Source organism: Palaemon carinicauda, chromosome 43 (assembly GCF_036898095.1).
Source record: "Palaemon carinicauda isolate YSFRI2023 chromosome 43, ASM3689809v2, whole genome shotgun sequence".
Lineage (NCBI taxonomy): Eukaryota > Metazoa > Arthropoda > Malacostraca > Decapoda > Palaemonidae > Palaemon > Palaemon carinicauda.
The window spans coordinates 48636327-48649004 of NC_090767.1; positions in this window are offsets into that span (position 1 = coordinate 48636327).

A 12678-nucleotide genomic window follows, 5' to 3' on the forward strand; every position below is an offset into this window, starting at 1 on the left:
GACAGTCTCAATAAAGTTTTAAATGGTTTCAGAAGGTTAAAATCACTGCCAGATCTTTTCTCAGACAGTCTCAATAAAGTTTAAAATGCTTTCAGAAGGCTAAAATCCCTGCCAGATCTTTTCTCAGACAGTCTCAATAAAGTATTAAATGCTTTCAGAAAGCTAAAATCATTGCCAGATCTTTTCTCAGTCTCAGTAACGTTTAAAATGCTTTCAGAAAGCCAACCTCACTGCCAGATCTTTTCGCAGACAGTTTCTATAACGTTTAAAATGCTTTCAGAAGGCTAAAATCACTGCCAGATCTTTTCTCAGACAGTCTCAATAAAGTTTTAAATGCTTTCAGAAGGCTAAAATCACTGCCAGATCTTTTCTCAGACAGTCTCAATAAAGTTTTAAATGCTTTCAGAAAGCTGAAATCACTGCCAGATCTTTTCTCAGACAGTCTCAATAAAGTTTTAAATGCTTTCAGAAGGCTAAAATCAATGCCAGATCTTTTCTCAGACAGTCTCAATAAGTTTTAAATGCTTTCAGAAGGCTAAAATCACTGCCAGATCTTTTCTCAGACAGTCTCAATAAAGTTTTAAATGCTTTCAGAAGGCTAAAATACCTGCCAGATCTTTTCTCAGAGTCTCAATAAAGTTTTAAATGCTTTCAGAAGGCTAAAATCACTGCCAGATCTTTTCTCAGAGTCTCAATAAAGTTTTAAATGCTTTCAGAAAGCTGAAATTACTACCAGATCTTTTCTCAGACAGTCTCAATAAAGTTTTAAATGCTTTCAGAAGGCTAAAATCACTGCCAGATCTTTTTTCAGACAGTCTCAATAAAGTTTTAAATGCTTTCAGAAGGCTAAAATCACTGCCAGATCTTTTTTCAGTCTCAGTAACGTTTAAAATGCTTTCAGAAGGTTAAAATCACTGCCAAATTTTTTCGCAGACAGTCTCAATAAAGTTTTAAATGCTTTCAGAAGGTTAAAATCACTGTCAAATCTTTTCTCAGACAGTCTCAATAAAGTTTTAAATGCTTTCAGATGGCTAAAATCAATGCCAGAACTTTTCTCAGCCTCAGTAACGTTTAAAATGCTTTCAGAAGGCTAAAATCACTGCCAGATCTATTGTCAGACAGTCTCAATAAAGTTTTGAATGCTTTCAGAAGGTTAAAATCACTGCCAGATCTTTTCTCACAGTCTCAATAAAGTTTAGAATGCTTTCAGAAGGTTAAAATCACTGCCAGATCTATTCTAAGACAGTCTCAATAAAGTTTTAAATGCTTTCAGAAGGCTAAAGTCCCTGCAAGATCTTTTCTCAGACAGTCTCTATAACGTTTAAAATGCTTTCAGAAGGTTAAAATCACTGCCAGATCTTTTCTCAGACAGTCTCAATAAAGTTTTGAATGCTTTCAGAAGGTTAAAATCACTGCCAGAACGTTTCTCACACAGTCTCAATAAAGTTTTAAATGCTTTCAGAAGGCTAAAATCAATGCCAGATCTTTTCTCAGACAGTCTCTATAACGTTTAAAATGCTTTCAGAAGGCTAAAATCACTACCAGATCTTTTCTTAGACAGTCTCAATAAAGTTTAAAATGCTTTCAGAAGGCTAAAATCACTGCCAGATCTTTTCTCAGACAGTCTCAATAAAGTTTTAAATGCTTTCAGAAGGCTAAAATCACTGCCAGAACTTTTCTCAGCCTCAGTAACGTTTAAAATGCTTTCAGAAGGCTAAAATCACTGCCAGATCTATTCTCAGACAGTCTCAATAAAGTTTTGAATGCTTTCAGAAGGTTAAAATCACTGCCAGATCTTTTCTCAGACAGTCTCAATAAAGTTTAAAATGCTTTCAGAAGGCTAAAATCAGTGCCATATCTATTCTCAGACAGTCTCAATAAAGTTTTAAATGCTTTCAGAAGGCTAAAATCACTGCCAGATCTTTTCTCACACAGTCTCAATAAAGTTTAAAATGGTTTCAGAAGGTTAAAATTCCTGCCAGATCTTTTCTCAGACAGTCTCAATAAAGTTTAAAATGCTTTCAGAAGGCTAAAATCACTACCAGATCTATTCTCAGACAGTCTCAATAAAGTTTTAAATGGTTTCAGAAGGTTAAAATCACTGCCAGATCTTTTCTCAGACAGTCTCAATAAAGTTTAAAATGCTTTCAGAAGGCTAAAATCCCTGCCAGATCTTTTCTCAGACAGTCTCAATAAAGTATTAAATGCTTTCAGAAAGCTAAAATCATTGCCAGATCTTTTCTCAGTCTCAGTAACGTTTAAAATGCTTTCAGAAAGCCAACCTCACTGCCAGATCTTTTCGCAGACAGTCTCTATAACGTTTAAAATGCTTTCAGAAGGCTAAAATCACTGCCAGATCTTTTCTCAGAGAGTCTCAATAAAGTTTTAAATGCTTTCAGAAGGCTAAAATCACTGCCAGATCTTTTCTCAGACAGTCTCAATAAAGTTTTAAATGCTTTCAGAAAGCTGAAATCACTGCCAGATCTTTTCTCAGACAGTCTCAATAAAGTTTTAAATGCTTTCAGAAGGCTAAAATCAATGCCAGATCTTTTCTCAGACAGTCTCAATAAGTTTTAAATGCTTTCAGAAGGCTAAAATCACTGCCAGATCTTTTCTCAGACAGTCTCAATAAAGTTTTAAATGCTTTCAGAAGGCTAAAATCACTGCCAGATCTTTTCTCAGAGAGTCTCAATAAAGTTTTAAATGCTTTCAGAAGGCTAAAATCACTGCCAGATCTTTTCTCAGACAGTCTCAATAAAGTTTTAAATGCTTTCAGAAAGCTGAAATTACTGCCAGATCTTTTCTCAGATAGTCTCAATAAAGTTTTAAATGCTTTCAGAAGGCTAAAATCACTGCCAGATCTTTTCTCAGACAGTCTCAATAAAGTTTTAAATGCTTTCAGAAGGCTAAAATCACTGCCAGATCTTTTCTCAGTCTCAGTAACGTTTAAAATGCTTTCAGAAAGACAAAATCACTGCCAGATCTTTTCGCAGACAGTCTCAATAAAGTTTTAAATGCTTTCAGAAGGTTAAAATCACTGCCAGATCTTTTCTCAGACAGTCTCAATAAAGTTTTAAATGCTTTCAGAAGGCTAAAATCACTGCCAGACCTTTTCTCAGTCTCAGTAACGTTTTAAAATGCTATCAGATAGCCAAAATCACTGCCAGATCTTTTCCAGACAGTCTCTATAACGTTTTAAAATGCTTTCAAAAGGCTAAAATCACTGCCAGATCTTTTCTCAGACAGTCTCAATAAAGTTTTAAATGCTTTCAGAAGGCTAAAATCACTGCCAGATCTTTTCTCAGAGAGTCTCAATAAAGTTTTAAATGCTTTCAGAAGGCTAAAATCACTGCCAGATCTTTTCTCAGACAGTCTCAATAAAGTTTTAAATGCTTTCAGAGGGCTAATATCACTGCCAGATCTTTTCTCAGACAGTCTCAATAAAGTTTTAAATGCTTTCAGAAGGATAAAGTCCCTGCCAGATCTTTTCTCAGACAGTCTCTATAACGTTTAAAATGCTTTCAGAAGGCTAAAATCACTGCCAGATCTTTTCTCAGTCTCAGTAACGTTTTAAAATGCTTTCAGAAAGACAAAATCACTGCCAGATTTTTTCTCAGACAGTCTCAATAAAGTTTTGAATGCTTTCAGAAGGCTAAAATCACTGCCAAATCTTTTCTCAGACAGTCTCAATAAAGTTTTAAATGCTTTCAGAAGGCTAAAATCACTGCCAGATCTTTTCTCAGTCTCATAACGTTTAAAATGCTTTCAGAAGGTTAAAATCACTGCCAGATCTTTTCGCACACAGTCTCAATAAAGTTTAAAATGGTTTCAGAAGGCTAAAATCACTGCCAGATCTTTTCTCAAGACAGTCTCAATAAAGTTTTAAATGCTTTCAGAAGGCTAAAATCACTGCCAGATCTTTTCTCAGACAGTCTCAATAAAGTTTTAAATGCTTTCAGAAGGCTAAAATCACTGCCAGATCTTTTCTCAGACAGTCTCAATAAAGTTTAAAATGCTTTCAGAAGGATAAAATCACTGCCAGATCTTTCTCAGACAGTCTCAATAAAGTTTTAAATGCTTTCAGAAGGCTAAAATCACTATGCCAGATCTTTTCTCACACAGTCTCAATAAACGTTTAAAATGCTTTCAGAAGGCTAAAATCACTGCCAGATCTATTCTCAGACAGTCTCAATAAAGTTTAAAATGCTTTCAGAAGGCTAAAATCCCTGCCAGATCTTTTCTCAGACAGTCTCAATAAAGTTTTAAATGCTTTCAGAAGGCTAAAATCACTGCCAGATCTTTTCTCAGACAGTCTCAATAAAGTTTTGAATGCTTTCAGAAGGCTAAAATCACTGCCAGACTTTTCTCAGACAGTCTCAATAAAGTTTTAAATGCTTTCAGAAGGCTAAAATCCCTGCCAGATCTTTTCTCAGACAGTCTCAATAAAGTTTTAAATGCTTTCAGAAGGCTAAAATCATGCCAGATCTTTTCTCAGACAGTCTCAATAAAGTTTTAAATGCTTTCAGAAGGCTAAAATTACTGCCAGATCTTTTCTCAGTCTCAATAAAGTTTAAAATGCTTTCAGAAGGTTAAAATCACTGCCAGATCTTTTCTCAGACAGTCTCAATAAAGTTTTAAATGCTTTCAGAAGGCTAAAATCACTGTCAAGATCTTTCTCTGACAGTCTCAATAAAGTTTTAAATGCTTTCAGAAGGTTAAAATCACTGCCAGAATCTTTTCTCAGACAGTCTCAATAAAGTTTAAAATGCTTTCAGAAGGCTAAAATCACTGCCAGATCTTTTCTCAGACAGTCTCAATAAAGTTTTAAATGCTTTCAGAAGGCTAAAATCACTGCCAGAACTTTTCTCAGCCTCAGTAACGTTTAAAATGCTTTCAGAAGGCTAAAATCACTGCCAGATCTATTCTCAGACAGTCTCAATAAAGTTTTGAATGCTTTCAGAAGGTTAAAATCACTGCCAGATCTTTTCTCACAGTCTCAATAAAGTTTAAAATGCTTTCAGAAGGCTAAAATCACTGCCAGATCTATTCTCAGACAGTCTCAATAAAGTTTTAAATGCTTTCAAAAGGCTAAAGTCCCTGCCAGATCTTTTCTCAGACAGTCTCTATAACGTTTAAAATGCTTTCAGAAGGTTAAAATCACTGCCAGATCTTTTCTCAGACAGTCTCAATAAAGTTTTGAATGCTTTCAGAAGGTTAAAATCACTGCCAAAACTTTTCTCAGACAGTCTCAATAAAGTTTTAAATGCTTTCAGAAGGCTAAAGTCCCTGCCAGATCTATTCTCAGACAGTCTCAATAAAGTTTTAAATGCTTTCAGAAGGCTAAAATCAATGCCAGATCTTTTCTCACACAGTCTCTATAACGTTTAAAATGCTTTCAGAAGGCTAAAATCTCTACCAGATCTTTTCTCAGACAGTCTCAATAAAGTTTAAAATGCTTTCAGAAGGCTAAAATCACTGCCAGATCTTTTCTCAGACAGTCTCAATAAAGTTTTAAATGCTTTCAGAGGGCTAATATCACTGCCAGATCTTTTCTCAGACAGTCTCAATAAAGTTTTAAATGCTTTCAGAAGGATAAAGTCCCTGCCAGATCTTTTCTCAGACAGTCTCATAACGTTTAAAATGCTTTCAGAAGGCTAAAATCACTGCCAGATCTTTTCTCAGTCTCAGTAACGTTTAAAATGCTTTCAGAAAGACAAAATCACTGCCAGATTTTTTCTCAGACAGTCTCAATAAAGTTTTGAATGCTTTCAGAAGGCTAAAATCACTGTCAAATCTTTTCTCAGACAGTCTCAATAAAGTTTTAAATGCTTTTAGAAGGCTAAAATCACTGCCAGACCTTTTCTCAGTCTCAGTAACGTTTAAAATGCTTTCAGAAAGCCAAAATGACTGCCAGATCTTTTCGCACACAGTCTCAATGAGGTTTAAAATGGTTTCAAAAGGCTAAAATCACTGCCAGATCTTTTCTCAAACAGTCTCAATAAAGTTTTAAATGCTTTCAGAGGGCTAAAATCACTGCCAGATCTTTTCTCAGACAGTCTCAATAAAGTTTTAAATGCTTTCAGAAGGCTAAAATCACTGCCAGAACTTTTCTCAGCCTCAGTAACGTTTAAAATGCTTTCAGAAGGCTAAAATCACTGCCAGATCTATTCTCAGACAGTCTCAATAAAGTTTTGAATGCTTTCAGAAGGTTAAAATCACTGCCAGATCTTTTCTCAGACAGTCTCAATAAAGTTTAAAATGCTTTCAGAAGGCTAAAATCACTGCCAGATCTATTCTCAGACAGTCTCAATAAAGTTTTAAATGCTTTCAGAAGGCTAAAATCACAGCCAGATCTTTTCTCATACAGTCTCAATAAAGTTTCAAATGCTTTCAGAAGGTTAAAATCACTGCCAGATCTTTTCTCACACAGTCTCAATAAAGTTTAAAATGGTTTCAGAAGGTTAAAATTCCTGCCAGATCTTTTCTCAGACAGTCTCAATAAAGTTTAAAATGCTTTCAGAAGGCTAAAATCACTACCAGATCTATTCTCAGACAGTCTCAATAAAGTTTTAAATGGTTTCAGAAGGTTAAAATCACTGCCAGATCTTTTCTCAGACAGTCTCAATAAAGTTTAAAATGCTTTCAGAAGGCTAAAATCCCTGCCAGATCTTTTCTCAGACAGTCTCAATAAAGTATTAAATGCTTTCAGAAAGCTAAAATCATTGCCAGATCTTTTCTCAGTCTCAGTAACGTTTAAAATGCTTTCAGAAAGCCAACCTCACTGCCAGATCTTCTCGCAGACAGTCTCTATAACGTTTAAAATGCTTTCAGAAGGCTAAAATAACTGCCAGATCTTTTCTCAGACAGTCTCAATAAAGTTTTAAATGCTTTCAGAAGGCTAAAATCACTGCCAGATCTTTTCTCAGACAGTCTCAATAAAGTTTTAAATGCTTTCAGAAAGCTGAAATCACTGCCAGATCTTTTCTCAGACAGTCTCAATAAAGTTTTAAATGCTTTCAGAAGGCTAAAATCAATGCCAGATCTTTTCTCAGACAGTCTCAATAAGTTTTAAATGCTTTCAGAAGGCTAAAATCACTGCCAGATCTTTTCTCAGACAGTCTCAATAAAGTTTTAAATGCTTTCAGAAGGCTAAAATTACTGCCAGATCTTTTCTCAGTCTCAATAAAGTTTTAAATGCTTTCAGAAGGCTAAAATCACTGCCAGATCTTTTCTCAGACAGTCTCAATAAAGTTTTAAATGCTTTCAGAAGGCTAAAATCACTGCCAGATCTTTTCTCAGTCTCAATAAAGTTTTAAATGCTTTCAGAAGGCTAAAATCACTGCCAAATCTTTTCTCAGACAGTCTCAATAAAGTTTTAAATGCTTTCAGGAGGTTAAAATCACTGTCAAATCTTTTCTCAGACAGTCTCAATAAAGTTTTAAATGCTTTCAGATGGCTAAAATCACTGCCAGAACTTTTCTCAGCCTCAGTAACGTTTAAAATGCTTTCAGAAGGCTAAAATCACTGCCAGATCTATTCTCAGACAGTCTCAATAAAGTTTTGAATGCTTTCAGAAGGTTAAAATCACTGCCAGATCTTTTCTCACAGTCTCAATAAAGTTTAAAATGCTTTCAGAAGGCTAAAATCACTGCCAGATCTATTCTCAGACAGTCTCAATAAAGTTTTAAATGCTTTCAAAAGGCTAAAGTCCCTGCCAGATCTTTTCTCAGACAGTCTCTATAACGTTTAAAATGCTTTCAGAAGGTTAAAATCACTGCCAGATCTTTTCTCAGACAGTCTCAATAAAGTTTTGAATGCTTTCAGAAGGTTAAAATCACTGCCAAAACTTTTCTCAGACAGTCTCAATAAAGTTTTAAATGCTTTCAGAAGGCTAAAGTCCCTGCCAGATCTATTCTCAGACAGTCTCAATAAAGTTTTAAATGCTTTCAGAAGGCTAAAATCAATGCCAGATCTTTTCTCACACAGTCTCTATAACGTTTAAAATGCTTTCAGAAGGCTAAAATCTCTACCAGATCTTTTCTCAGACAGTCTCAATAAAGTTTAAAATGCTTTCAGAAGGCTAAAATCACTGCCAGATCTTTTCTCAGACAGTCTCAATAAAGTTTTAATTCTTTCAGAGGGCTAATATCACTGCCAGATCTTTTCTCAGACAGTCTCAATAAAGTTTTAAATGCTTTCAGAAGGATAAAGTCCCTGCCAGATCTTTTCTCAGACAGTCTCTATAACGTTTAAAATGCTTTCAGAAGGCTAAAATCACTGCCAGATCTTTTCTCAGTCTCAGTAACGTTTAAAATGCTTTCAGAAAGACAAAATCACTGCCAGATTTTTTCTCAGACAGTCTCAATAAAGTTTTGAATGCTTTCAGAAGGCTAAAATCACTGTCAAATCTTTTCTCAGACAGTCTCAATAAAGTTTTAAATGCTTTTAGAAGGCTAAAATCACTGCCAGACCTTTTCTCAGTCTCAGTAACGTTTAAAATGCTTTCAGAAAGCCAAAATGACTGCCAGATCTTTTCGCACACAGTCTCAATGAGGTTTAAAATGGTTTCAAAAGGCTAAAATCACTGCCAGATCTTTTCTCAAACAGTCTCAATAAAGTTTTAAATGCTTTCAGAGGGCTAAAATCACTGCCAGATCTTTTCTCAGACAGTCTCAATAAAGTTTTAAATGCTTTCAGAAGGCTAAAATCACTGCCAGAACTTTTCTCAGCCTCAGTAACGTTTAAAATGCTTTCAGAAGGCTAAAATCACTGCCAGATCTATTCTCAGACAGTCTCAATAAAGTTTTGAATGCTTTCAGAAGGTTAAAATCACTGCCAGATCTTTTCTCAGACAGTCTCAATAAAGTTTAAAATGCTTTCAGAAGGCTAAAATCACTGCCAGATCTATTCTCAGACAGTCTCAATAAAGTTTTAAATGCTTTCAGAAGGCTAAAATCACAGCCAGATCTTTTCTCATACAGTCTCAATAAAGTTTTAAATGCTTTCAGAAGGTTAAAATCACTGCCAGATCTTTTCTCACACAGTCTCAATAAAGTTTAAAATGGTTTCAGAAGGTTAAAATTCCTGCCAGATCTTTTCTCAGACAGTCTCAATAAAGTTTAAAATGCTTTCAGAAGGCTAAAATCAATACTAGATCTATTCTCAGACAGTCTCAATAAAGTTTTAAATGGTTTCAGAAGGTTAAAATCACTGCCAGATCTTTTCTCAGACAGTCTCAATAAAGTTTAAAATGCTTTCAGAAGGCTAAAATCCCTGCCAGATCTTTTCTCAGACAGTCTCAATAAAGTATTAAATGCTTTCAGAAAGCTAAAATCATTGCCAGATCTTTTCTCAGTCTCAGTAACGTTTAAAATGCTTTCAGAAAGCCAACCTCACTGCCAGATCTTCTCGCAGACAGTCTCTATAACGTTTAAAATGCTTTCAGAAGGCTAAAATAACTGCCAGATCTTTTCTCAGACAGTCTCAATAAAGTTTTAAATGCTTTCAGAAGGCTAAAATCACTGCCAGATCTTTTCTCAGACAGTCTCAATAAAGTTTTAAATGCTTTCAGAAAGCTGAAATCACTGCCAGATCTTTTCTCAGACAGTCTCAATAAAGTTTTAAATGCTTTCAGAAGGCTAAAATCAATGCCAGATCTTTTCTCAGACAGTCTCAATAAGTTTTAAATGCTTTCAGAAGGCTAAAATCACTGCCAGATCTTTTCTCAGACAGTCTCAATGAAGTTTTAAATGCTTTCAGAAGGCTAAAATCACTGCCAGATCTTTTCTCAGAGAGTCTCAATAAAGTTTTAAATGCTTTCAGAAGGCTAAAATCACTGCCAGATCTTTTCTCAGAGTCTCAATAAAGTTTTAAATGCTTTCAGAAAGCTGAAATTACTACCAGATTTTTTCTCAGACAGTCTCAATAAAGTTTTAAATGCTTTCAGAAGGCTAAAATCACTGCCAGATCTTTTCTCAGACAGTCTCAATAAAGTTTTAAATGCTTTCAGAAGGCTAAAATCATTGCCAGATCTTTTCTCAGTCTCAGTAACGTTTAAAATGCTTTCAGAAGGTTAAAATCACTGCCAAATCTTTTCGCAGACAGTCTCAATAAAGTTTTAAATGCTTTCAGATGGCTAAAATCACTGCCAGAACTTTTCTCAGCCTCAGTAACGTTTAAAATGCTTTCAGAAGGCTAAAATCACTGCCAGATCTATTCTCAGACAGTCTCAATAAAGTTTTGAATGCTTTCAGAAGGTTAAAATCACTGCCAGATCTTTTCTCACAGTCTCAATAAAGTTTAAAATGCTTTCAGAAGGCTAAAATCACTGCCAGATCTATTCTAAGACAGTCTCAATAAAGTTTTAAATGATTTCAGAAGGCTAAAGTCCCTGCAAGATCTTTTCTCAGACAGTCTCTATAACGTTTAAAATGCTTTCAGAAGGTTAAAATCACTGCCAGATCTTTTCTCAGACAGTCTCAATAAAGTTTTAAATGCTTTCAGAAGGCTAAAATCACTGCCAGATCTTTTCTCAGACAGTCTCAATAAAGTTTTAAATGCTTTCAGAAGGCTAAAATCATTGCCAGATCTTTTCTCAGTCTCAGTAACGTTTAAAATGCTTTCAGAAGGTTAAAATCACTGCCAAATCTTTTCGCAGACAGTCTCAATAAAGTTTTAAATGCTTTCAGATGGCTAAAATCATTGCCAGATCTTTTCTCAGTCTCAGTAACGTTTAAAATGTTTTCAGAAGGTTAAAATCACTGCCAAATCTTTTCTCAGACAGTCTCAATAAAGTTTTAAATGCTTTCAGATGGCTAAAATCACTGCCAGAACTTTTCTCAGCCTCAGTAACGTTTAAAATGCTTTCAGAAGGCTAAAATCACTGCCAGATCTATTCTCAGACAGTCTCAATAAAGTTTTGAATGCTTTCAGAAGGTTAAAATCACTGCCAGATCTTTTCTCACAGTCTCAATAAAGTTTAAAATGCTTTCAGAAGGCTAAAATCACTGCCAGATCTATTCTAAGACAGTCTCAATAAAGTTTTAAATGATTTCAGAAGGCTAAAGTCCCTGCAAGATCTTTTCTCAGACAGTCTCTATAACGTTTAAAATGCTTTCAGAAGGTTAAAATCACTGCCAGATCTTTTCTCAGACAGTCTCAATAAAGTTTTGAATGCTTTCAGAAGGTTAAAATCACTGCCAGAACTTTTCTCACACAGTCTCAATAAAGTTTTAAATGCTTTCAGAAGGCTAAAGTCCCTGCCAGATCTATTCTCAGACAGTCTCAATAAAGTTTTAAATGCTTTCAGAAGGCTAAAATCAATGCCAGATCTTTTCTCACACAGTCTCTATAACGTTTAAAATGCTTTCAGAAGGCTAAAATCACTACCAGATCTTTTCTCAGACAGTCTCAATAAAGTTTAAAATGCTTTCAGAAGGCTAAAATCACTGCCAGATCTTTTCTCAGACAGTCTCAATAAAGTTTTAAATGATTTCAGAAGGCTAAAATCACTGCCAGAACTTTTCTCAGCCTCAGTAACCTTTAAAATGCTTTCAGAAGGCTAAAATCACTGCCAGATCTATTCTCAGACAGTCTCAATAAAGTTTTGAATGCTTTCAGAAGGTTAAAATCACTGCCAGATCTTTTCTCACACAGTCTCAATAAAGTTTAAAATGCTTTCAGAAGGCTAAAATCACTGCCAGATCTATTCTCAGACAGTCTCAATAAAGTTTTAAATGCTTTCAGAAGGCTAAAATCACTGCCAGATCTTTTCTCAGACAGTCTCAATAAAGTTTTAAATGCTTTCAGAAGGTTAAAATCACTGCCAGATCTTTTCTCACACAGTCTCAATAAAGTTTAAAATGGTTTCAGAAGGTTAAAATTCCTGCCAGATCTTTTCTCAGACAGTCTCAATAAAGTTTAAAATGCTTTCAAAAGGCTAAAATCACTACCAGATCTATTCTCAGACAGTCTCAATAAAGTTTTAAATGGTTTCAGAAGGTTAAAATCACTGCCAGATCTTTTCTCAGACAGTCTCTATAACGTTTAAAATGCTTTCAGAAGGCTAAAATCACTGCCAGATCTTTTCTCAGAGAGTCTCAATAAAGTTTTAAATGCTTTCAGAAGGCTAAAATCACTGCCAGATCTTTTCTCAGAGAGTCTCAATAAAGTTTTAAATGCTTTCAGAAAGCTGAAATCACTGCCAGATCTTTTCTCAGACAGTCTCAATAAAGTTTTAAATGCTTTCAGAGGGCTAAAATCACTGCCAGATCTTTTCTCAGACAGTCTCAATAAAGTTTTTAAATGCTTTCAGAAGGCTAAAATCACTGCCAGAACTTTTCTCAGCCTCAGTAATGTTTAAAATGCTTTCAGAAGTATAAAATCACTGCCAGATCTATTCTCAGACAGTCTCAATAAAGTTTTGAATGCTTTCAGAAGGTTAAAATCACTATCAGATCTTTTCTCACACAGTCTCAATAAAGTTTAAAATGCTTTCAGAAGGCTAAAATCACTGCCAGATCTATTCTCAGACAGTCTCAATAAAGTTTTAAATGTTTTCAGAAGGCTAAAGTCCCTGCCAGATCTTTTCTCAGACAGTCTCTATAACGTTTAAAATGCTTTCAGAAGGTTAAAATCACTGCCAGATCTTTTCTCAGACAGTCTCAATAAAGTTTTGAA